General features: G+C 43.9%; 1 protein-coding gene across 2 annotated transcripts in view; it reads left to right on the forward strand.

Annotated features, from left to right (window-relative positions):
* Window positions 1-3,089: 3,089 nt before the first annotated feature.
* The window catches only part of LOC126234643 (homeobox protein Mohawk), a 121,747-nt gene continuing 99,445 nt past the window's right edge, over window positions 3,090-25,391 (forward strand). The window contains exon 1 of one of the 2 annotated variants that reach the window (XM_049943373.1): window positions 3,090-3,354. The gene's annotated coding sequence lies outside the window, so the exon portion shown is untranslated. Of the gene's footprint in view, window positions 3,360-25,391 lie in introns of both variants that reach the window. The other variant, XM_049943372.1, reaches the window with a different exon arrangement.

Consider the following 25,391-nt stretch of genomic DNA (forward strand, 5'->3'; position numbering starts at 1 on the left):
TCTCCATCATAATCTTATCATTCTTAGCCCAACAGGATGTTGGCGGTTCTCAGACCCACAGTATTTCTTTCCAGACAGTAAGTAACAAGTGCACCAAGCTTGTTTGATATCGATGCTAGACTTTACGAGGACAATTTGACCTGTGCTCTGCCAGGTTCGCACATATATTTCATCCATCTTTAACATATTTCGCACATATCTGCAGACATATTTCACCAGTATCTCTAGCGAATTTCGCCCTACTGTTTCGTTTTCATGCAGCTCAACGTTTAAGGCGCTTGAACTACGTGTCGTACAACAATATAATGTTGCAGATGCATGTTGTGATGTATGTAGATACTGTAGGCGAAATGTGTTGTTATTAGAGTCAGTAGTAAAGAAGAACTAAATTGTAACGTCTTGCTAGATCTAGAAGCTTTACTGCAAGAACAGAGAAAATATTTCAAATTATTTGTAAAGTTCGTTGCAAGTTACTAAGTGTTTGCATCCTGAAATATCGGATGAATATAGCCTATTTGCCCGTCGTAAGCTGCGCTTCTTTGTGACCGCATTCGACAGGTAGACGGTCCTTATCACTACAGTGGTTCTTGCCAGATGGTAAATAATATGGGTATCAAGTTTGGCTGAAATCTATCCAGTGGTTTAGGAGGAGAAACATACAGAGATATATCCATTTCAGTTATATTGTTGTTATATATGGTCAATTTATCAAAACGAGGATTTCGTAAGTAATGGTACGCACAGGGGTATGTAATTTTGTTGTGCAGTTTAATACTCTTAAGTCTTGTATTAGCGAGGTAAACAGATACATTGAAACAACTGTGAGTTCAAAAATGTTCAAATGTGTGTGAAATCTTATGGGTCATAAGTGCTAAGGTCATCAGTCCCTAAGCTTACACACTACTTCAACTAAATTATCCTAAGGACAAACACACACACCCATGCCCGAAGGAGGACTCGAACCTCCGCCGGGACCAGCCGCACAGTCCATGGCTGCAGCACCAACTGTGTGTGTGAGTGTTTCTTTTCTTTTTTTTTAAACTGAGGGCATAATTAACTTTTAGTGGCATTTGAGAGTGCCTGAATATGGTTCAAATGGCTCTGAGCACTATGGGACTTAACATCTGAGGTCATCAGTCCCCTAGAACTTAGAACTAATTAAACCTAACTAACCTAAGGACAGTCATTGCCGAGGCAGGATTCGAACCTGCGACAGTAGCAGCAGCTCGGTTCCGGACTGAAACGCCTAGAACCGCTCGGCCACCACGGCCGGCAGAGTGCCTGAAAAGGCGAGTACAGTTATACAACTCCAGTTAATGTTGGAAACAAAACTTTTACAAAAATATCCGAGAAATGTGATAAGGAAAGGCGGCCGGACCGGCTTTTGCCGTATAGACATTGCCTGACGGGATCCTCGCGCCAGCAAGAACATAAGGCTACGCTAGTAACTCTCCGTGTCCGAACAGGCCTTGAAGAGCCATCGGTACCGACCGACAGCCGTGTCATCCTTATCCCACCGGCGTCACGGGAGGCGGATACTGAGCGGTCTGTGGTCAGCACACTGCTCTCCCAGCCGCTGTCAGTTTTCGTGACAGGAGCCGCTACTTCTCAGTCAAGTAGCTGCTCACTTGGCCTCACAAGGGCTGAGTGCATCCAGATTGCCAACAGCGCTCGGCAGACAGCACGGTAACCCATCAAGGCAACGGCGCTTAACTTCGGCGATGTTACCAACGCGGCAAGGCTGTTGACCTACGCTACTAACGTGAAACGTGTTTCTACATCTACATGATTACTCTGCAATTCACATTTAAGTGCTTGGCAGAGGGTTCATCGAACCACAATCATACTATCTCTCTACCATTCCACTCGCGAACAGCGCGCGGGAAAAACGAACACCTAAACCTTTCTGTTCGAGCTCTGATTTCTCTTATTTTATTTTGATGATCATTCCTACCTATGTAGGTTGGGCTCAACAATATATTTTCGCATTCGGAAGAGAAAGTTGGTGACTGAAATTTCGTAATAGATCTCGCCGCGACGAAAAACGTCTTTGCTTTAATGACTTCCATCCCAACTCGCGTGTCATATCTGCCACACTCTCTCCCCTATTACGTGATAATACAAAACGAGCTGCCCTTGTTTGCACCCTTTCGATGTCCTCCGTCAATCCCACCTGGTAAGGATCCCACACCGCGGAGCAATATTCTAACAGAGGACGAAAAAGTATAGTGTACGCTGTCTCTTTAGTGGACTTGTTGCGTCTTCTAAGTGTCCTGCCAATGAAACGCAACCTTTGGCTCGCCTTCCCCACAATATTGTCTATGTGGTCTTTCCAACTGAAGTTGTTCGTAATTTTAACACCCAGGTACTTAGTTGAATTGACAGCCTTGAGAATTGTACTATTTATCGAGTAATCGAATTCCAACGGATTTCTTTTGGATCTCATGTGGATCACCTCACACTTTTCGTTATTTAGCGTCAACTGCCACCTGCCACACCATACAGTAATCTTTTCTAAATCGCTTTGCAACTGATACTGGTCTTCGGATGACCTTACTAGACAGTAAATTACAGCATCATCTGCGAACAACCTAAGAGAACTGCTCAGATTGTCACCCAGGTCATTTATATAGATCAGGAACAGCAGAGGTCTCAGGACGCTTCCCTGGGGAACACCTGATATCACTTCAGTTTTACTCGATGATTTGCCGTCTATTACTACGAACTGCGACCTTCCTGACAGGAAATCACGAATCCAGTCGCACAACTGAGACGATACCCCGTAGGCCCGCAGGCAAGGCACTACTGTTCTCGACAACAACAGTAGTGAGTCGATCACAGTACCTTGAGGTAGGCTAGCGCTACTTTCGCTTACGACGATGCCGCCCTGCTATACATCAGGAGGAGTGGTTATTAAGGCCCACTGAGAGTTAACTGCCCCGGATGGAGACGTGCGCGACGGGGGCGGAGGAAGGCGCGAGATGGCTGTTGGGGCAGGTCGGCGGTATCTCAGCGGGAGATGTCGCCAACGGTGTGTGAGCGGCTGGCCGCGGGCGCCGCGGACCGAAATAACAGCAGTCAGACTCTGGCCGAGGCGCAGGCGTGAGCCGAGTGCCGTCTGCACCTGTAGCCGCGCACCCGTCACCAGGATACAAGTCTCCGTCACCGTCACCAGCACCCTCTGCTCCGTACTCTGCTCGTGCTGGCCGACCCCCAGCGCCGCTCTCGCGGGACGGATATTTGCACTCGCCCGTACTCGGTGACGAGCCCTAAATCATTTTAGCTACGCGCCTGAGGAAAAAACGGCGCCTTACATACCACTACGACTACAAGAACTGCGGCGTGGGACTAAAGGTCAGGTAAGACACGGCCACGTATCTGTCTCCGTCCTTCCTTCGCGAATTATTCACCAGCGCATTCCGCGAAAGTGCAGTTGCACAAGCATTCACCGACTGCTAGGTAACGAATCGTGCCAGTCACCGCTGCACAATCCTGCCGATCTGCTGAAAACGAGAGGGTGCTACATCTGTTACGACCTATGTTTTCTCACTTTACGGCAACGCATCTGTCTCGACGCGCCTGACGAGATGTTCCGTTTGTAGAATCACGTCCGCCATGTGTATTCGCGTGCAGATCGCCTCGCTGAGAGCTGTGTGACGGGCTGTGATTGGTGTTACACGATTTCTTCACGCGGGGCCAAAAAAAACGGCCGGCGGCCATGTTTGCGAGCGTGACGTCAGCTGAACGCCGATGTAAAGAAGTTTTAAGAATAGTTTTTTCCACTATTAAACGGTTGATCCTATCTCAGATACCAATAAAAAACGTGTACAGATAAGGCATCACGAAATTACAAGCAATATTGCTTTAGAAACACAAAATACGGCCGTTAAGATAGCTTACATGTTGCTCGTTCTGTGGCGGGCTGCCATCTTGGAAAACTGTTTTAACATAATTTCGCCTACAACATGTGTTGTTAATAGTTTGTGTTTGTGAACTTCTGCTATGAACGAAATACTTCGCCGCTAATTACTATAAACAGCTTTCGTTTACTTGGATATAACTTTTAAGTCCTCTTTTTCACAAACATTTTACATACACTTTACGTAAAATAGAGAATTTTTTGCAACAAGTATTTAGTTCTTGCCTTAGTTTACGAACGCTGAAATGTTTTTAGGTACACGTTCCGTCCAACAACTACGTGTTGTACACTATAACTAATTAAGACAGAAATCTCTGGAAGTTGGTACATACTGAAAAAAGGGTCTAATTTTAAACTCACGTGACGTATCACATAGCATGTTTCTTTCTTTTTCTCTCTGTTTGATACATATCCTATCCAGAGAAAGTCACACTAGTTGCTGATGGTGTCAACTGTGCAGTCAATAAATTATTATTTGTATCAAGTTTTCTATTTAAGAACACTTTGATCTGTTTTACATATGAACTCAGGTTACTTATAAAGTCAGTATTGCGATACGTTTTCTCTCGACCTCTAGCTACACTTCCTTTCAAAGAAGTAACATCTACAACACTGTCGGGTCGAGGGGAGTTTGTAACGTTATTGTCTCTGAGAATGATACTTCGTAAACAGTGCCGTTTATCGATGTTAGAATTAATGAATCTCCTTATAATAAACTCTAACAGAAATTAATTCACAATATAGCCTGAATTTACGTTTCTATCGCAGAAAGAGTTGCCCATACAAGGGTTAAATTATCATCACCAGTACACGGAACAGCTGTCACTGTTTTTCTTCACTGTGCGTACACACATATTGTGAATCCTTTAATACCATATGCTTTCACCCTCTACTTGTTAACGAACTGGAGCCATTAACGAAATGTATCGCCAGTAACTTTTGCATTTAATCCTTTTATTATTCTTTTTTAGTATCGTGTCTGTGACTGTCACAGTTTAGTAAGTTTCTTGAAAATAAAAACTAAAATAACTGTCTGAACAATGACAACTATCGACAGCTTCTGCCTTCAGAAACACCAAAGAAAAACTTAAATTTTGAGTGAGACTTGAAATATTTATTAGTCATACCCACATTGAGGAGTTGTTGAATAATCAGCGCTCTTTCTCTTAGGCCCTATTCTGTGCACTCGCAAAATAAATCACTTCATGGAGCTCCTTCCAGTCCCATATATCAATGTAAAATAAGAAAAAAATAACTCTTTTGTACAATTTTTCATAATTATTTTGTCTTTGTGCAACTGTTCAGCATAGCTAAAGATGGATTATTTTATCATGTTCACATCTCTTGGCTATGACAAAAGTGAGAAGTAATTTTTCATGTTCCTTAGCTCAAATATATTTCTCCACACATTTATTAGCATTGAATTCCCGGGATCAGTAAAAATAAAAGCACAGTACACAGCAGACTGCTATTAAGTGCTGGAAGTACATGCACCTTAAATAATTCATGTATGAAAACATAAGAGCACTTAATGTGATAACTTCTTCATTTCCATATAAGGTGAAAATTGAGGAAAGTAGCTGATTTGTAGAGTAGTGAACGTCTAATACTCATACTGTGAAAGAAAAATGATAGAAGGATTTCCCTCTATTCTTCAAACTGAGCATGCCTTTAACTGGAAGGTACAGGTTTTTTTTTAAGTTAGATACTTATTACTTTCTTTGTTAGGAAGGTACACTATTGTTTTGAGTCAATTCCTTCAATTCCTAAGTGTCATCCAGTTGGCTTTGGCATAACCTCCACCGCGATAGCTAGAAGAATACAGCCAATTTTTTTTTATTTGCTTTTCAGCCGGAAAAGTTGCTCTGATGCGGCAATCAGAGCTCGAGGCTGTGAACTATATAGCAATACTGTGTGTATACCTGGTGTATCTGATCTATGAAGCAAAACTGTAAGTCAACATACACACAGAGATTGTGGCTGTGAAGATATGAGTATTAGAAAGATCTGTCGTAATATGGATTTGCATCGAAACATGGAAAAGAACTGTAATACACTAACTTTTGCTCCGCCTTGTGCTATACAGTACACCAACGTACACTGAGTATCTAAGATCCGCAGAGATCGATTGGAGCAAAACGCTCCCGAGCGCTTGGAAAATTGTGTTATTAACTGTGTGGGTCAGTCCTGGAGTTTAATGAATGAGCTACACAGACATACGCGACAGACGAATACCGTCATACCAAACAGACTTGAGGGAAGAGCGCAAACAGTTCCTGGTAAGCTTAGCGTAGCTAGGGAGGGCGCGGGGCAACGATCGAGAGTGTGTGAGAGAGAGAGTGAGCAAAAGAGCGAGAAGGGGATGAGGGAGGGGAAGGCTAAGTAGGTAAAAAAGAGAGAGAGAGAGAGAGAGATAAGGATGAGAAGAAGGAGGCAGAGAGTAGAGAAGTCTAACACATAGCAATTATTTAAGTATTTGTTGAATAAGTTTACCTCGAGTTAGTGAGAGAAAGAGAGATGGGGGGGGGGGGGGGAGACAGACAAACAAAGACTCTACATGCTGTCCTTTTTGTTATTAGGTATCGTTTTCGCAGTCGTAGTTGTACAACTAACATGTGTGATGTACCCTATTTTACAACTGTAATGAAAGTCGTATTTAGACCAAACGCCTTTCGCTTTCATTACGTTGATCTTCCGTGGCCACTACAACAATATGGATTTCCTTACAAATCTTTCTGCCAAGATTATAAACAGTTCTCAAGTTTTAAATTACTACTATTAAACTATTAATTTACAATTATTACTCACGAATTTTTTTCTACTTCATTTCTAATCTTCTTCTACACATCGGTATTCGATTTTAATACATCGATCTTTCACTGACACTGTATGCGTTTCCGTTTTCATGTTGTATAGATCCACTTAACCTCGTACAAAACAGTGTCTTTACGACTGTGTGTAGACATACCCATCGAGACAGATGACTGTTGACAAAAGAACCATTCTTCTCCAATGGGCAAAGAATTATATCTCTGGATGCAGTCAGTTAGTCAAAAGCGCCATAGATTGTTACGAATCGTAGAACTTAAACTAAGCACGGCACACGCTGCAAACCTTACGTGTAAATCTCTCGTAAACTACGTTTACATGTGACACATCTTCCGGAACATGAAAGCGGAATTTCGGAAACCGTTTCTCGTTGTCCTGTTTACATGCTAAGGCCTCAAAAGGATTTGCTAGCCCCGTTAAATATGGCGTCTGGAAAACGGCTGTTCTAGATTCTGATTTAGTCAGCACAATCGCTATTTCTCTTCAGTTAAATATTAGATTTGTAGACAGCTTCATGCTCAGTCCAATATTTATACTTTCCCTTATTCCGCCCACATTATTTGAAAATTTTTAAGAACGATACGTATCCTGACAACCCAAGCACTATCTCAAATTCGTTTGTGCGTTTACATGGGAGCGAAAACAGATTATGGAATTGGAAAATCGAAAACCGGCAGCTGGAACCGAATTACCAGAACCGATTTTGGCGTGTTTACATGACCAACCAGAAGGCGTACTGGGAAATCGGTTTACGAAATCCGGTTTTGGGAGTCCCACGTAAACCAACTCGTAGATAGAGGGCCATATACAAAGATGTTACTACGAAGCTACTCACTACACTGACCATAACAAACACTGTCAGAATAAGCCCTCAAGATCCAACGGGACCGACCGGCCGCCGTATCATCCTCAGCCTATAGGCGTCACAGGATGCGGATACGGTAGGGCTTGTGGTCAGCACCAGCACACCATTGTCAGTTTTCCTGACTGGTGTCTTTACTTCTCAGTCAAGTAGCTCCTCAGTTGACCTCACAAGGGCTGAGTACACCATTCTTGCCAACAGCACTGGCAGATCCGAACGGTAACCCATCCAAGCTTGTCAGCGCTTAACTTCGGTGATCTGAGGGGAACCGGTGTTACCAATTCGGCAAGGCCGTTGGCATTTACTGTACTGACGGAAAAAAAATCGAAACACCAAGAAGGAGTTGTTGTTGTTGTTGTTGTGGTCTTCAGTCCTGAGATTGGTTTTATGCACCTCTCCATGCTACTCTTCTTCATCTCCGAGTACCTACTGCAACCTACATCCTTCTGAATCTGCTTAGTGTATTCATCTCTTGGTCTCCATCTACGATTTTTACCCTCCACACTGCCCTCCAATACTAAATTTGTGATCCCTTGATGTCTCAAAACATGTCCTACCAACCGATCCCTTCTTCTAGTCAAGTTGTGCCACAAACTTCTCTTCTCCCCAATCCTATTCAATACCTCCTCATTAGTTACGTGATCTACCCACCTTATCTTCAGCATTCTTCTGTAGCACCACTTTTCGAAAGCTTCTATTCTCTTCTTGTCCAAACTAGTTTTCGTCCATGCTTCACTTCCATACATGGCTACACTCCATACAAATACTTTCAGAAACGACTTCCTGACACTTAAATGTATAGTCGATGTTAACAAATTTCTCTTCTTCAGAAACGAATTCCTTGCCATTGCCAGTCTACATTTTATATCCTCTATACTTCGACCATCATCAGTTATTTTACTCCCTAAATAGCAAAACTCATTTACTACTTTAAGTGTCTCATTTCCTAATCTAATCCCCTCAGCATCACCCGATTTAATTCGACTAGATTCCATTATCCTTGTTTTGCTTTTGTTGATGTTCTTTCATCTTACATCCTCCTTTCAAGACACTGTCCATTCCGTTCAACTGCTCTTCCAAGTCCTTTGCTGTCTCTGACAGAATTACAATGTCATCGGCAAACCTCAAAGTTTTTACTTCTTCTCCATGAATTTTAATACCTACTCCGAATTTTTCTTTTGTTTTCTTTACTGCTTGCTCAATATACAGAGAAGGAGTTAAGTGAACGAAAATTTCTGGGTGTGTTTCTCCATCTGAAATATGATCTCTATTTAAATTTCGCTTAAGACGCATAGGAATGACGCTAGCACTGGCACTGTGAAGATGCAAATCAGGGTTGCTTTAAATACATGCTGTAACGCTCGTCAGCGTTAGTTACCTTTGAGATTGGACGTGGTGAGCTGATGTTAGTCAAGATTGCGTTCAAGGTGACCAAGACGCCATTATCAACATCTCATTGACTTTGATTTGCGTCGTGTAGTAGGGCGAAGAGAAGCTGTAGCCACTGTACATGATTGCTGGCGGGGTGGTCATTAGAATGTGCCCTCACAAGACCGCATTCCGGACGAGCACGTGGCACTACCTAGAGGGAAGACCATAGTATTCGACGTTTGGCTCTGGCACACCGTACTGTATCTGCAGCAGCAATCTGAGCATCAGTTGGCACCACAGTGACATAATGAACTGTCACAAATCGATTACTTCAAGGACAGCTCCGAGCCAGACGCCCTGTAGCGTGCGCTCCACTGCCCCAAACCACAGTCATTTACGACTTCAGCGCTGTCAAGTGAGAGCTCATTGGAGAGTAGAGTGGAGGTCTATTGTGTTTTCTGCTGAAAGGTGATTCTGCCTCGGTGCCAGTGATGGCCCCTTGTTGATTAGAAGGAGAGCTACTGAGGCCTACGACCAACCTGTCTGTGGGCTAGACAGACTGCACTTACACGTTGAGTTATCGTTTGGGGCTCGATCTAGTATAACTAAAAAATGGTTCAAATGGCTCTGAGCACTATGGGACTTAACATCTATGGTCATCAGTCCCCTAGAACTTAGAATTACTTAAACCTAACTAACCTAAGGACATCACACAACACCCAGTCATCACGAGGTAGAGAAAATCCCTGAATCCGCCGGGAATCGAACCCGGGAATCCGGGCGTGGGAAGCGAGAACGCTACCGCACGACCACGAGCTGCGGACTCTAGTATAACAGCATGGGCACTCTAGTGGTTATAGGACACACCCTGACAGCAAATTTGTACGACAATCTGGTGGTTCGACCTGTTGTACTGCCATTCATGAACAGCATTCCAGGGGGTGTGCCGACCAGTGTGGCCGAGCGGTTCTAGGCGCTACAGTCTGGAACCGCGCGACTGCTACGGTCGCAGGTTAGAATCCTGCCTCGGACATGGATGTATGTGATGTCCTTAGGTTAGTTAGGTTTAAGTAGTTCTAAGTTCTAGGGGACTGATGACCTCAGATGTTAAGTCCCATAGTGCTCAGAGCCATTTGAACCAGGGGGTGTTTTCCAACAGGATAACGGTCGCCAAGATACTGCTGTCGTAACCCAACATGCTCTACAGAGTGTCGACATCTTGCCTTGGACTGCTCGATCATCAGATTTGTTTCCAATCGAGTGCATGTGCGACATCATCAGACGATAACTCCAGCGTCATCCACGAATACAGTAACTGTCCCTGCATTGACCGACCAAGTGCAACAGACGTGGAACTACAATCCACAAACTGATTTCCGGCACCTGTCCAACACAGTTCATGCACGTATGCATCCCTGCATTCAACATTCTGGCGTTTACACCGGTTGTTAATGTACCAGCATTTCACTTTTGCAATGGCTTGTCTCGCACTTACTTCAACCTGTGATCTTGCAGTCTTAATCACTTAATCATGTTACCTAGATAAATGTATTCGCGGAAGTTCATTACTCTACATTAATTATTTTGTGGTGGTGTGATTTTTTCCGTCGGTGTATATTCAAATGATTGCAACTGACAAACGAAGCTGTAATGTTACCAATTTCGGGTTTTTAGTTACTGTTAATTGCATAGACTGAAGACGTGCACATATTAACCATAATTCTACTCATTGTCAAATAGAGTTAAGAATTCAGCAGAAGCGCAGCAAGGGGCAGATGTGCAACTATATTTAGTCTCTGAAGTTAAGATGAATATTTATGGCCGAATTTGTAACCTTTTAAAGTATTCTGTAAAGCTCCGATATGTACAAGTAGAAAAAAGCTTCCATATAAAATCTCTGTATTTGAGCTTTTATTTTTGCGTGGTTTGCATGTGTTGCTTAAATCGTGTAACCTTCTGAGACTAGCTTCAGCTGTCTGTGACAGCTTGTGCTACTTTTTTCCAGTTATGGGACTTATTACTACAATTAAAGTTACGTTGCGTGGCAGTAGTGGTAGGAAATATTTCTTCAGGTAATACTCTTTTATTTTGATCGAAATTTCTACCCCATAATACGTGACACGTGATGTCCATAAATCACTTTAAAAGAATGTTGGTTTGGTTACCCCAGCAAACAACTCGTTTCTTTCCCGGTTTTGTCCGCTCATATGTAGCGCTCCATCTCTGATGAACTCACTATAAATTTATTTGTCTTGGCAGCAGTCTACTGTACATCTAATGATCTCGTCGACCATGAATCATTAAAATCTGAATTTCACTCCCTTCTTTCTTCTCTGAGGAAGTGTTGCTTTGTGAGATCAGAAACAACTTTCCTTACCACGTTTTTTCTAATCATGCCCTTCAACGTCGTCATTATAATTGTCGTCATCATCATTATCATAATCATAATCATCATTACAAGATGCTACTCCAGGCGGGTGTAAAATGAATGTGCTCAACGGAAATACTGAACGCGAAAATAAAGATTTGGCCCTGTTTGATTACCCCCTGAAGCAGATCTTAGGATCTGTTAATGGTGATTATCTCCTTCTTGCTCTTTAACATATAAATAACAACATAAACAAAAATGAATGATTAAGGGAACTAGTAACTACCAAATGATAAATGCTGTTTCCGCTTATACATTTATTGTAGATTAAAACCCCTTTATATTACAAATGTTTATACACTCCTGGAAATTGAAATAAGAACACCGTGAATTCATTGTCCCAGGAAGGGGAAACTTTATTGACACATTCCTGGGGTCAGATACATCACATGATCACACTGACAGAACCACAGGCACATAGACACAGGCAACAGAGCATGCACAATGTCGGCACTAGTACAGTGTATATCCACCTTTCGCAGCAATGCAGGCTGCTATTCTCCCATGGAGACGATCGTAGAGATGCTGGATGTAGTCCTGTGGAACGGCTTGCCATGCCATTTCCACCTGGCGCCTCAGTTGGACCAGCGTTCGTGCTGGACGTGCAGACCGCGTGAGACGACGCTTCATCCAGTCCCAAACATGCTCAATGGGGGACAGATCCGGAGATCTTGCTGGCCAGGGTAGTTGACTTACACCTTCTAGAGCACATTGGGTGGCACGGGATACATGCGGACGTGCATTGTCCTGTTGGAACAGCAAGTTCCCTTGCCGGTCTAGAAATGGTAGAACGATGGGTTCGATGACGGTTTGGATGTACCGTGCACTATTCAGTGTCCCCTCGACGATCACCAGTGGTGTACGGCCAGTGTAGGAGATCGCTCCCCACACCATGATGCCGGGTGTTGGCCCTGTGTGCCTCGGTCGTATGCAGTCCTGATTGTGGCGCTCACCTGCACGGCGCCAAACACGCATACGACCATCATTGGCACCAAGGCAGAAGCGACTCTCATCGCTGAAGACGACACGTCTCCATTCGTCCCTCCATTCACGCCTGTCGCGACACCACTGGAGGCGGGCTGCACGATGTTGGGGCGTGAGCGGAAGACGGCCTAACGGTGTGCGGCACCGTAGCCCAGCTTCATGGAGACGGTTGCGAATGGTCCTCGCCGATACCCCAGGAGCAACAGTGTCCCTAATTTGCTGGGAAGTGGCGGTGCGGTCCCCTACGGCACTGCGTAGGATCCTACGGTCTTGGCGTGCATCCGTGCGTCGCTGCGGTCCGGTCCCAGGTCGACGGGCACGTGCACCTTCCGCCGACCACTGGCGACAACATCGATGTACTGTGGAGACCTCACGCCCCACGTGTTGAGCAATTCGGCGGTACGTCCACCCGGCCTCCCGCATGCCCACTATACGCCCTCGCTCCAAGTCCGTCAACTGCACATACGGTTCACGTCCACGCTGTCGCGGCATGCTACCAGTGTTAAAGACTGCGATGGAGCTCCGTATGCCACGGCAAACTGGCTGACACTGACGGCGGCGGTGCACAAATGCTGCGCAGCTAGCGCCATTCGACGGCCAACACCGCGGTTCCTGGTGTGTCCGCTGTGCCGTGCGTGTGATCATTGCTTGTACAGCCCTCTCGCAGTGTCCGGAGCAAGTATGGTGGGTCTGACACACCGGTGTCAATGTGTTCTTTTTTCCATTTCCAGGAGTGTATATCAATGTCCAATGGACATAAAGAGATACAAATGAATTTCCTAATTAATACGATTGGTAATCTGCCTCTTTTTATGGCTACGTGATCTAATGTAAATAACGCGAGATGACTGACATCACCTACGTACCAAACATTAGAAGACACTACTTTCAAAGATCATCTACAGTGTTGTGCAACCTCAATGGAAATAAAATTTACGTGATCACAGCAGTCTAGTTTTATAGTCCTAATAAACCGAAGCAATTAGCAATATCGCCATATGTACTGCATCTGGCGAATCATATTCTCTAAACTACGAAGTATTCTCCCTCTCTACAGATTCTTCTGAACGCCAACCAACCATCTTTTAGCCTCTTTGTCATCCAGCGCGGAAAGTTTGCGAGGAAATACCTATACTCATACAGTGGTACGCTTCTCAGAGTAACAATCCTCGGAAATAACCCAGCCTGCGATTTCTGAGGTAACGCTTCCTCGTTCCTCTCTGCTGTGTCCAAGATTTTCAGTTTCCGAAGTATTATCCTTCCGGCCCCCTCTACAACACTGGCCGCTGCCGCTGTATTGTGCTTCCGCGCTCAGGTGCCCAGACCGTCCGTCTTGGCACTTCCTATGTGAAGCACACCTGTGCGGGCTTTTCCACCCAGGGCTCGAGTTACGCCTGCCGTTTCATTTCGACTGGCGTTCCAACCTCTACTAGTATAGGCAATCATTCATTACACTGTTTTGATAATAAAGACACTCCGTCACCTTTCATGCAATAAGCGTTAACAATTATTTACAAGGTGTACGTGACAATGTCAGTCTTCTTTAAATATTCATATATACGATGTACAACTTACCAAATGACACCTAATTCTGGTTGTAAAACACAGGAAAGTATGTATATGAGTGCTTGTAAGGTGCGAAATTATAGTCTCTGACAGAATTACAATGTCATCGGCGAACCTCAACATTTTTATTTCTTCTCCATGGATTTTAATTCCTACCCCGAATTTTTCTTTTGTTTCCTTTACTGCTTGCTCAATATACACATTGAATAACATAGGGGAGAGGCTACAACCCTGTCTCACTCCCTTCCCTACCACTCCTTTCCTTTCTTGCCCCTCGACTCTTATAATTGCCGTCTGGTTTCTGTACAAATTGTAAACAGCCTTTTGGTCCCTTTATTTTACCCCTGCCACCTTCAGAATTTGAAAGAGTATTCCAGTCAACAATGTCAAAAGCTTTCTCTAGGTCTACATAAGCTAGAAACGTATGTTTGCCTTACCTTAATCTATTTTCTAAGATAAATAGAAGAGTCAGTATTGCCTCACGTGTTCCAACATTTCTACGGAATCCAAACTGATCTTCCCCGAGGTCGGCTTCTACCAGTTTTTTCCATTCGTCTGTAATGAATTCTTTAGTATGTTGCAGCCGTGGCTTATTAAACTGATAATTCGGAAATTTTAACATCTGTCAACACCTGCTTTCTTTGGGATTGGAATTATTTATTCTTCTTGAAGTCTGAGGAACAATCACCACGATAAAATAAGGGAAATCAGAGCTCGTACGGAAAGATACAGGCGTTCATTCTTTCCGCGCGTTATACGAGATTGGAATAATATAGAATTGCGAAGGTGGTTCGATGAACACTATGCCAGGCACTTAAATGTGATTTGCAGAGTATCCATGTAGATGTAGGTGTAGACCGTGTTAGCTAAGAACGAGAGCATGTCATGCTTTCCGTCTGGTCCCCTACGAGGCTTTCGGTAATGGTGGGGTTTACCGAATATTATTTCATTCTCTTTAAAAATTGAATGGCGTTCGAAGCTGTATTTTTTCTCTTCTCGTCCGTACCGCAACTGCTCCCATCACGGCTGGTTAGTAGGACCAGCTGGCTGGCCAGTGCTCTCCAAGTTGAAAGCGCCGGTGAAGCTGTTGTCTCATATTATCGATGAGTCGATGTGCGTGTAACAGACAGCATAAAACGTAACCTCATTATCGTACGTGACTGCACTCGAGGCAGCTTGGCTTCCACTCCATGTGAAGCTAAATCCAATGAGAATCTAGCAAACGCGGAAGAATACATAGTGTAAATCAGGTTTATTCTTGCGATTAACACAGTACAACTGCTTGGCTGAATTGTGCGTTGTACCACGCAGTTAGAGAGTACCGGTGGAAGTTGTCTGTTCCCCGCTGTGTATTCGACTCGTTTTGGTTTCCTAGAACAGCGCTCTCGATTCCCTGAAGCTGACGCTTCGGCCGGTGACTGGTGCGAGGTGCCGCTTGCGCTGCCTGGTGGGCGTGGAGCAAGCGAGGCGCGAACGTGCCGGCAGAGACCTGCCGTACTGCCCGCTCGTCCGCATCCGCACCCTAGGAGGAGCGCTCCGCACGGCTGTTCAGTTTGCACGCAACATTTAACTCCCAGCCGTGGTCGCTTCTGTACACTGACGACTGTCAGTACCAACAGCAGCTACATCACTCAAGGTATTAGCGGTAAGTACGAGAGAACCCTTAATAGAAAACAAATGTTTTTAAAATGAATTTCTCGTGACAAACTCATTACTGACGTAATGCCAGCTGCTTAAAACATGGCGCATGTGTGAGTCCTGGACTTCATCATCTTCGTCTACATCCAAGTTCTACATGATTACTCTGGAATCGCGCGACCGCTACGGTCGCAGGATCGAATCATGCCTCAGGCATGGATGTATGTGATGTCCTTAGGTTAGTTAGGTTTAAGTAGTTCTAAGTTCTAGGGGACTGATGACCTCAGATGTTAAGTCCCATAGTACTCAGTGCCATTTGAACCATGATTACTCTGCAGGTTCTTCGAATCGACTCAAGCTATTTATCTACCCTTCCACTCTCGAACACCGTGTGGGGAAAACCAACACTTAAATCTTTCCGCGCGAGCTCTAATTTCTCTTATTTTATTATGATGAGCATTCCTCCCTATGTATGGGTGCGCCAGCAAAATATTTTCGCACTCTGAGGACAAAGATGGTGATTCAAACTTCATCTACATCTACATCTACATCCATACTCCGCAAGCCACCTGACGGTGTGTGGCGGAGGGTAACCTGAGTACCTCTATCGGTTCTCCCTTCTATTCCAGTCTCGTATTGTTCGTCGAAAGAAGGATTGTCGGTATGCTTCTGTGTGGGCTCTAATCTCTCTGATTTTATCCTCATGGTCTCTTCGCGAGATATACGTAGGAGGGAGCAATATACTGCTTGACTCTTCGGTGAAGGTATGTTCTCGAAACTTTGACAAAAGCCCGTACCGAGCTACTGAGCGTCTCTCCTGCAGTCTTCCACTGGAGTTTATCTATCATCTCCGTAACGCTTTCGCGATTACTAAATGATCCTGTAACGAAGCGCGCTGCTCTCCGTTGTATCTTCTCTATCTCTTCTATCAACCCTATCTGGTACGGATCCCACTCTGCTGAGCAGTATTCAAGCAGTGGGCGAACAAGCGTACTGTAACCAACTTCCTTTGTTTTCGGATTGCATTTCATTAGGATTCTTCCAATGAATCTCATCCTGGCATCTGCTTTACCGACGATCAACTTTATATGATCATTCCATTTTAAATCATTCCTAATGCGTACTCCCAGATAATTTATGGAATTAACTGCTTCCAGTTGCTGACCTGCTATTTTGTAGCTAAATGATAAGGGATCTATCTTTCTATGTATTCGCAGCACATTACACTTGTCTACATTGAGATTGAATTGCCATTCCCTGCACCATGCGTCAATTCGCTGCAGATCCTCCTGCATTTCAGTACAATTTTCCATTGTTACAATCTCTCGATACACCACAGCATCATCTGCAAAAAGCCTCAGTGAACTTTCGATGTCATCCACAAGGTCATTTATGTATATTGTGAATAGCAACGGTCCTATGACACTCCCCTGCGGCACACCTGAAATCACTCTTACTTCGGAAGACTTCTCTCCATTGAGAATGACATGCTGCGTTCTGTTATCTAGGATCTCTTCAATCCAATCACACAATTGGTCTGATAGTCCATATGCTCTTACTTTGTTCATTAAACGACTGTGGGGAACTGTATCGAACGCCTTGCGGAAGTCAAGAAACACGACATCTACCTGTGAACCCGTGTCTATGGCCCTCTGAGTCTCGTGGACGAATAGCGCGAGCTGGGTTCCACACGATCGTCTTTTTCGAAACCCATGCTGATTCCTACAGAGTAGATTTCTAGTCTCCAGAAAAGTCATTATACTCGAACATAACACGTGGTCCAAAATTCTACAACTGATCGACGTTAGAGATATAGGTCTATAGTTCTGCACATATGTTTGACGTCCCTTCTTGAAAACGGGGATGACCTGTGCCCTTTTCCAATCCTTTGGAACGCTACGCTCTTCTTGAGACCTACGGTACACCGCTGCAAGAAGGGGGGCAAGTTCGTTCGCGTACTCTGTGTAAAATCGAACTGGTATCCCATCAGGTCCAGCGGCCTTTCCTCTTTTGAGCGATTTTAATTGTTTCTCTATCCCTCTGTCGTCTATTTCGATATCTACCATTTTGTCATCTGTGTGACAATCTAGAGAAGGAACTACAGTGCAGTCTTCCTCTGTGAAACAGCTTTGGAAAAAGACATTTAGTATTTCGGCCTTTAGTCTGTCATCCTCTGTTTCAGTACCATTTTGGTCACTGAGTGTCTGGACATTTTGTTTTGATCCACCTACCGCTTTGACATAAGACCAAAATTTCTTAGGATTTTCTGCCAAGTCAGTACATAGAACTTTACTTTCGAATTCATTGAACGCCTCTCGCATAGCCCTCCTCACACTACATTTCGCTTCGCGTAATTTTTGTTTGTCTGCAAGGCTTTGGCTATATTCATGTTTGCTGTAAAGTTCCCTTTGCTTCCGCAGCAGTTTTCTAACTCGGCTGTTGTACCACGGTGGCTCTTTTCCATCTCTTACGATCTTGCTTGGCACATACTCATCGAACGCATATTGTACGATGGTTTTGAACTTTGTTCACTGATACTCAACACTATCTGTACTTGAGACAAAACTTTTGTGTTGAGCCGTCAGGTACTCTGTAATCTGCTTTTTGTCACTTTTGCTAAACAGAAAAATCTTCCTACCTTTTTTAATATTTCTATTTACGGCTGAAATCATCGATGCCGTAACCGCTTTATGAGAAGATCCTGCCGCAACGAAAATCACCTTTGCTTTAATGACTGCCATCCCAAGTCGCATATCACATCCGTGGCACTCTCTATCCTATTTAGCGATAATACAGAACGAGCTGCCCTTCTTTGAACTTTTTCGATGTCCTCCGTCACTTCCCTCTGATGCGGATCCCATATCGCACGGCAAGAGGGCAGACAAGCGTAGTGTAAGCTGTCTCTTTGTTAGACCCGTTGCATTTTCTAAGTGTCCTGCCAATTAATCGCCGTCTCTCGTTTGCTTCTCCCACAATATAATCTACGTGTTCGTTCCAATTTAAGTTATTCGTAACTGTAATCCCTAAGCATTTAGTTGAGTTTAAAAGCCTTTAAAGTTGTGTGACTTACCCTCTAACCGAAATGGATTCTTTTTAATAGTAAGTGGATGGCTTCACGCTTTTCATTATGTATGCTACTTTTCGCACCATACTGATATATTATCCAAATCGTTTTGCAATTTGTTTTATAATTTGATAACGGTAAATTACAGCATCTGCAATCAATCTGACAGATCAGATACTCTCCTAACTCGTTTATGAAAATTAGGAACAGCAGAGGGCCTGCAAAACCTTTATTTGGGAAACGCCAGATATTACTTCTGTTTTACTCGACGGCTTTCCTTCAGTTACTACGAACTGTGACATTTCTGACAGGAAATCTCGAATCCAGTCGCACAGCTGAGGCGATACTCCATAGGCAGGCAATTTGTCTAGAAGTCGCTTGTGAGGAACGATGTCAAAAAGCCTTCAAAATCAATTTGACATCCCCTGTCTTTTATGGCTGCCCGGGCGTGGCAACCATAAGTTGGATATGGAGTAGAACGTGACCAGGTTGTGACTAAAATCTGGTGGCAGGAAAACGATTAGTGACAAATAAGCGGCAGCTAGTATAAAACAGTTACTTAGCTTTATTGACAGCGAAGAGTGTACCGTAGATACAGTTCCAATTAGTGTACCAAGAATATTCCTGATTCCTGGCCCAAGTCGTTATACAATACTGAATCACACAGCGAGCTAGCTAACCAGACAACGAAAGACGGCACTGACGACTGCAACGAGCTGTCTGCAAGACCCCCTGACTAGGGGCCAGCGCTACTGCTATATCGTGTAGCCAGAGGGCGCTGTAGGCCCCGGCTCAGCAATGGCGCGACGTCTTCGGTCGGCTGAAACGCCATGCACCGCCGGCGGTCGCGACGGAAAACTGTGGCAAGCGATGCGACGGCAGGGCGCGCGCGCTATTCGGTTGGATCCGCGGATACAACACTGTCGATAGTACTCATTACTTTGTGAGAATAAAGCCCTAACTATTCTCTGAATTCTTGTTGCCTGTATGTCAAAAATCTTTTTCTTCGAGGTAACCCATAATGTTCGAACATAGTATATGTTCCAAAATTCTACTGCAAATCGACGTTAGCGATGTGGTTACGTAATTCAGCGCATTACTCCTATTCCTTTCTTGGGTATTGGTGTTACTTGTGCAACTTTCCAGTCTTTGCATATGGATCTTTCGACGAGCGAGCTGTTACATTTGATCGCTAAGTATGGACATATTGCATCTGCATATTTTGAAAGGAACCTGAATGATATACACAATGGGCCGCAGGCCTCGACTTTATTACGCGATTTAAGCTGCCTTGCTACATCGATGATATCTACTTCTATGTTGGCAGTTGTTCTTGATTCGAATTCAGAAGTATTTGTTTCGTCTTCTCTGGTCAAGGAATTTCGGAAAAAATAACTACAGAGAAATAATGACTAGTGTCGTGTCTGAAGCAAGCAAGTTAAGATTTGTCTTGTTACGAAAGTAATTTATTTTTCTGCACAGTCAAACCAACTGACATTTTGATTACACAGAACGGGCATGTGATTAGTAACTCTGAACAGTTCGAATTTGTAGGTGTCCAGATAGACGGTAAAAGTGTCATAGAAGCCCATGTTCGGGATATTGTTCAAATACTGAATGCTGCTGCATTTACCACTAGAACAGTATCTGCAATAAGTTAGGGTCCAAGGCCGGCCGCGGTGGTCTCGCGGTTCTAGGCGCGCAGTCCGGAACCGTGCGACTGCTACGGTCGCAGGTTCGAATCCTGCCTCGGGCATGGATGTGTCTGATGTCCTTAGGTTAGTTAGGTTTAAGTAGTTCTAAGTTCTAGGGGACTAATGACCACAGCAGTTGAGTCCCATAGTGCTCAGAGACCTTTGAACCATTTAGGGTCCAACACCAAAATTAGTCTACTTTGCTTACTTTCATTCGTTTATGACATACGTCATTATATTCTGGGGTAACTGTTCATACTCACAAAAGGTATTTTTGGCACAGAAAAGCGCAGTTCGAGCAATATCAGGTATATGTTCGCGAATATCTTATCGAACCCTGTCCTGGAGTCCGAAATTCCGGCTTCGGCCTCTCAATATATAAATACTTCGATGTCGTTTGTTGTTAACAATATCGGTTATTCCTAAGAATTACAAGCTTTCACTCAATTAATACTAGGAAGGAGTCCAAACTGCATTTGGATCGCATATCCTTGACTCTTGTGCAGGAAGGCCTACAGTATTCTGCTGCAACCGTTTTCAGTAAGCTACCACATGAATTGAAAGGCCTTACCAGTAAACCTTACACATTCAGTTATAAGCTGAGGAATTTCCTTATGGTTCACTGCTTCTCTTCTGTCGGAGAGTTCTTGGGGAAAAATAACCTAATTTCTGTCTTATATTGTAGATTATGGTAATATATACGCGCAGCTTGCAATCTTTAATTTCATGTATTTACTCGTTCCATGACCACGGAGATTTGCGCCTCAATTTGATCCTATAGAAATAAACGTTGAAAATAAAATAAAGTAAAAATTTCAATACGATATTACCTGTCTCAGGCGTCGCCGGCCATCTTCAGATCATAAGACAGATGCTGAATTTCGCCCCAGCTACTGAGGAACCGCACTGACAACTTGGTTTCCTCAGTGGTCAGAGTGAACTGCAACGTCTGTCTTATTATCTGAAGATGGGCGGTGACGCTTGAGACAGGTAATTTCTCACTGAAGTTGTTGTGTTTGCGCTGCAAAATAATTTATTTTCAAAGTAATCATTCGAACAATCACTGGCGACTCCAGTACGACTAAATTTTTGTCCTTTCCTAAATATTTGCATGCTTGTATAACGTCATTAGTACTGGTAGCATATTGTTGGGCGTGGGATTAGCCGAGCGGTCTAAGGCGCTGCTGTCATGGACTGTGCGGCTGGTCCCGGCGGAGGTTCGAGTCCTACCTCAGGCGTGGGTGTGTGTGTTTGTCCTCGGGATAATTTAGGTTAAGTAGTGTGTAAGCTTAGGAGCTGATGACCTTAGCAGTTAAGTCCCATAAGATTTCACACACACACACACACACACACACACACACACACACACACACACATATTGTTGGCAACAAATTAGAAATCTGGGAGAGCTCATTTCTCTGGTATCTTATTCGCTTTTCTATTGTTTGTACTTTCCCCCCTGCAATCCCGAGTTTCATAAAGGTCCTCGTAAGCGATTAACCTTGTTTGTAAATTTCGCTCTTATCTAGCCAAGGATTTGTCGAGCAAGCCCGTGCACGTACCAGCAGAAAAGTTTGTCAATTTAATCTCACTTTTGAAGTAAACGCTGCTCGTGTATTCTGTATTTTGATCCTAGTGGGAATGGTTGCAAATTCAGAAAAAACATTTCTAGTATTGGTCTTGGCACACTGTTAAAAGAAGAAGTACTAGTAGTAGTAGTAGTAGAAGAAGAAGTAGAAAACAAGACATTGCTCCATGAAATAGTTTAAATGACAGAGAAATATACAAGTGAAAATCTCTTAAAGGAAATGTTACTCTCGGAACCTGATCATTACATCAACTTTCTCAGAATGGGCAGTGAAACTTTTAATAACTTGTTTAGAGTTACTTCACCCTCACACGGAAAAAGAAGGCACAAGTATGCGAAAATTTATTCTCTTCTACTTGGTCATCTAACAACAGTCCATTAAAATACCACACCCTGGAAATATACAGTCTACATCGACCGTCGAAGAAACGGAGAGCTTCGATTTTATTTATTTTTTGGACTCCCGCTTGTGCGTTGTGTGTAGAATACTGATTTTCTCCTTAACCTTTTCATGCATGATATGCGGCTGGGCAAAACGTAACAGCTCTACTATTTCGGTAATTGTCAGTACTATTTTGTTTTTATCCTTGATCAGAATTTTCATAGTTGTGGAAACTCACGATACCAAGAGTTAAATTGTATTTAACTCTTTCTCACTAAACATACATCAACACAAACAACGACTGCCATCTTGCCATCTTTTTAATAATTTCTTCCAAACACGTCAAACGTACTATATTTTGACAAACATGTCAAAACGCTCTGTGTTTGTTGAAGACGTCAAACGACCCTTACACGGTCAAATATTTGACAAACACAGTGAAGTTTGAAAAAATCTTTGATCATTTATGGAGGCCTTAAGAGGGAGAATTCATAATTTCAGAATATCTCAAAACTAACTAAACTGTGCAACTCATAGTCTCAGTCATCCCTAGGCACAAGCTTACTGCTGTTGTTAGTTCTTACCAGGCACTTGTGACGACATCTGTATGAGGTTTTAATAGCGCAGGGTGTAAGGAATTATAGGTTTTAATAACTGCTTTTACAGTAATATAATGGTGTTTATTAATATATACAGGGTGTTTCAAAAATGACCGGTATATTTGAAACGGCAATAAAAACTAAACGAGCAGCGATAGAAATACACCGTTTGTTGCAATATGCTTGGGACAACAGTACATTTTCAGGCAGACAAACTTTCGAAATTACAGTAGTTACAATTTTCAACAACAGATGGCGCTGCGGTCTGGGAAACTCTATAGTACGATATTTTCCACATATCCACCATGAGTAGCAATAATATGGCGTCGTCTCTGAATGAAATTACCCGAAACCTTTGACAACGTGTCTGGCGGAATGGCTTCACATGCAGATGAGATGTACTGCTTCAGCTGTTCAATTGTTTCTGGGTTCTGGCGGTACACCTGGTCTTTCAAGTGTCCCCACAGAAAGAAGTCACAGGGGTTCATGTCTGGCGAATAGGGAGGCCAATCCACGCCGCCTCCTGTATGTTTCGGATAGCCCAAAGCAATCACACGATCATCGAAATATTCATTCAGGAAATTAAAGACGTCGGCCGGGCGATGTGGCCGGGCACCATCTTGCATAAACCACGAGGTGTTCGCAGTGTCGTCTAAGGCAGTTTGTACCGCCACAAATTCACGAAGAATGTCCAGATAGCGTGATGCAGTAATCCTTTCGGATCTGAAAAATGGGCCAGTGATTCCTTTGGAAGAAATGGCGGCCCAGACCAGTACTTTTTGAGGATGCAGGGACGTTGGGATTGCAACATGGGGCTTTTCGGTTCCCCATATGCGCCAGTTCTGTTTATTGACGAAGCCGTCCAGGTAAAAATAAGCTTCGTCAGTAAACCAAATGCTGCCCACATGCATATCGCCGTCTTCAATCCTGTGCACTATATCGTTAGCGAATGTCTCTCGTGCAGCAATGGTAGCGGCGCTGAGGGGTTGCCGCGTTTGAATTTTGTATGGATAGAGGTGTAAACTCTGGCGCATGAGACGATACGTGGACGTTGGCGTCATTTGGACCGCAGCTGCAACACGGCGAACGGAAACCCGAGGCCGCTGTTGGGTCACCTGCTGCACTAGCTGCGCGTTGCCCTCTGTGGTTGCCGTACGCGGTCGCCCTACCTTTCCAGCACGTTCATCCGTCACGTTCCCAGTCCGTTGAAATGTTTCAAACAGATCATTTATTGTATCGCTTTTCGGTCCTTTGGTTACATTAAACCTCCGTTGAAAACTTAGTCTTGTTGCAACAACACTGTGTTCTAGGCGGTGGAATTCCAACACCAGAAAAATCCTCTGTTCTAAGGAATAAACCATGTTGTCTACAGCACACTTGCACGTTGTGAACAGCACACGCTTACAGCAGAAAGACGACGTACAGAATGGCGCACCCACAAACTGCGTTGTCTTCTATATCTTTCACATCACTTGCAGCGCCATCTGTTGTTGAAAATTGTAACTACTGTAATTTCGAAAGTTTGTCCACCTGAAAATGTACTGTTGTCCCAAGCATATTGCAACAAACGGTGTATTTCTATCGCTGCTCGTTTAGTTTTTATTGCCGTTTCAAATATACCGGTCATTTTTGAAACACCCTGTATATGAAAATGAATTAAGTCATTTGTGTAAAACGTAGCCTTGTCTTAGGGTGGTTATCTAGGAGATTTTTCGTTACTGACGTTCTCTCAAAGATCACTACACATATCCATGCCATCCACGTCATGTACTTCCTCCACGTGATGAATTAATACTCATACGTTTCATCTCAACTGACTATATGCTCTGGAATCAGTCACTGGAAAAGAAATGATATCCGTGTCATATCTGAGAGCGTTTGTCCACAGCGATTTAAGGAGCAACTACACGAGGCGATTTTGCTAAATGGTCACAAACAGCAGGAAACTACCCATGAGAGGATAAAGCGCAGGAAAGGTCGTATGGACATATGGTCAGGAAGGCATGGTGTCTACGCTCCAGGGTATTTATGAATTCTTCGTTCCGGTACAACAAAATGCATTGTAAGAGGTGCTGTGATGATACCACCGTTGCTGAAGGTGTCCGAGCCGGAGTCCACGGGGCTCTAAGCATGCGTGACTACGACAGAGCAGCGACTGACGCATGTGCCATCCTGCAATTGAATGGCGTCACAGGCAGCATGACTGCGTTTTTCTAGTGGCTGCACGTTCGGAATGGGCTCCACATACACGACTTCTATGGGGTGCTCCAACAGGTAGAAATCCGAAAGTTTGAGTTCTGGCGAGTGGGCGAGACTCGCAACCTCGTCCGATCCTTTTGCCGGCATACGTGTTGTCGAGATGCCTTCGTACGGAAATGCGGAAGAGAGCTGTAACGCCTTCATATAGCAGCCACATTACCCTTAGTACCACCAAATGCGCGTCTTCCAGCCAGGGGAGGCAGTATAA

This window comes from Schistocerca nitens, chromosome 2 (assembly GCF_023898315.1).
Source record: "Schistocerca nitens isolate TAMUIC-IGC-003100 chromosome 2, iqSchNite1.1, whole genome shotgun sequence".
Taxonomy (NCBI): Eukaryota; Metazoa; Arthropoda; class Insecta; order Orthoptera; family Acrididae; genus Schistocerca; species Schistocerca nitens.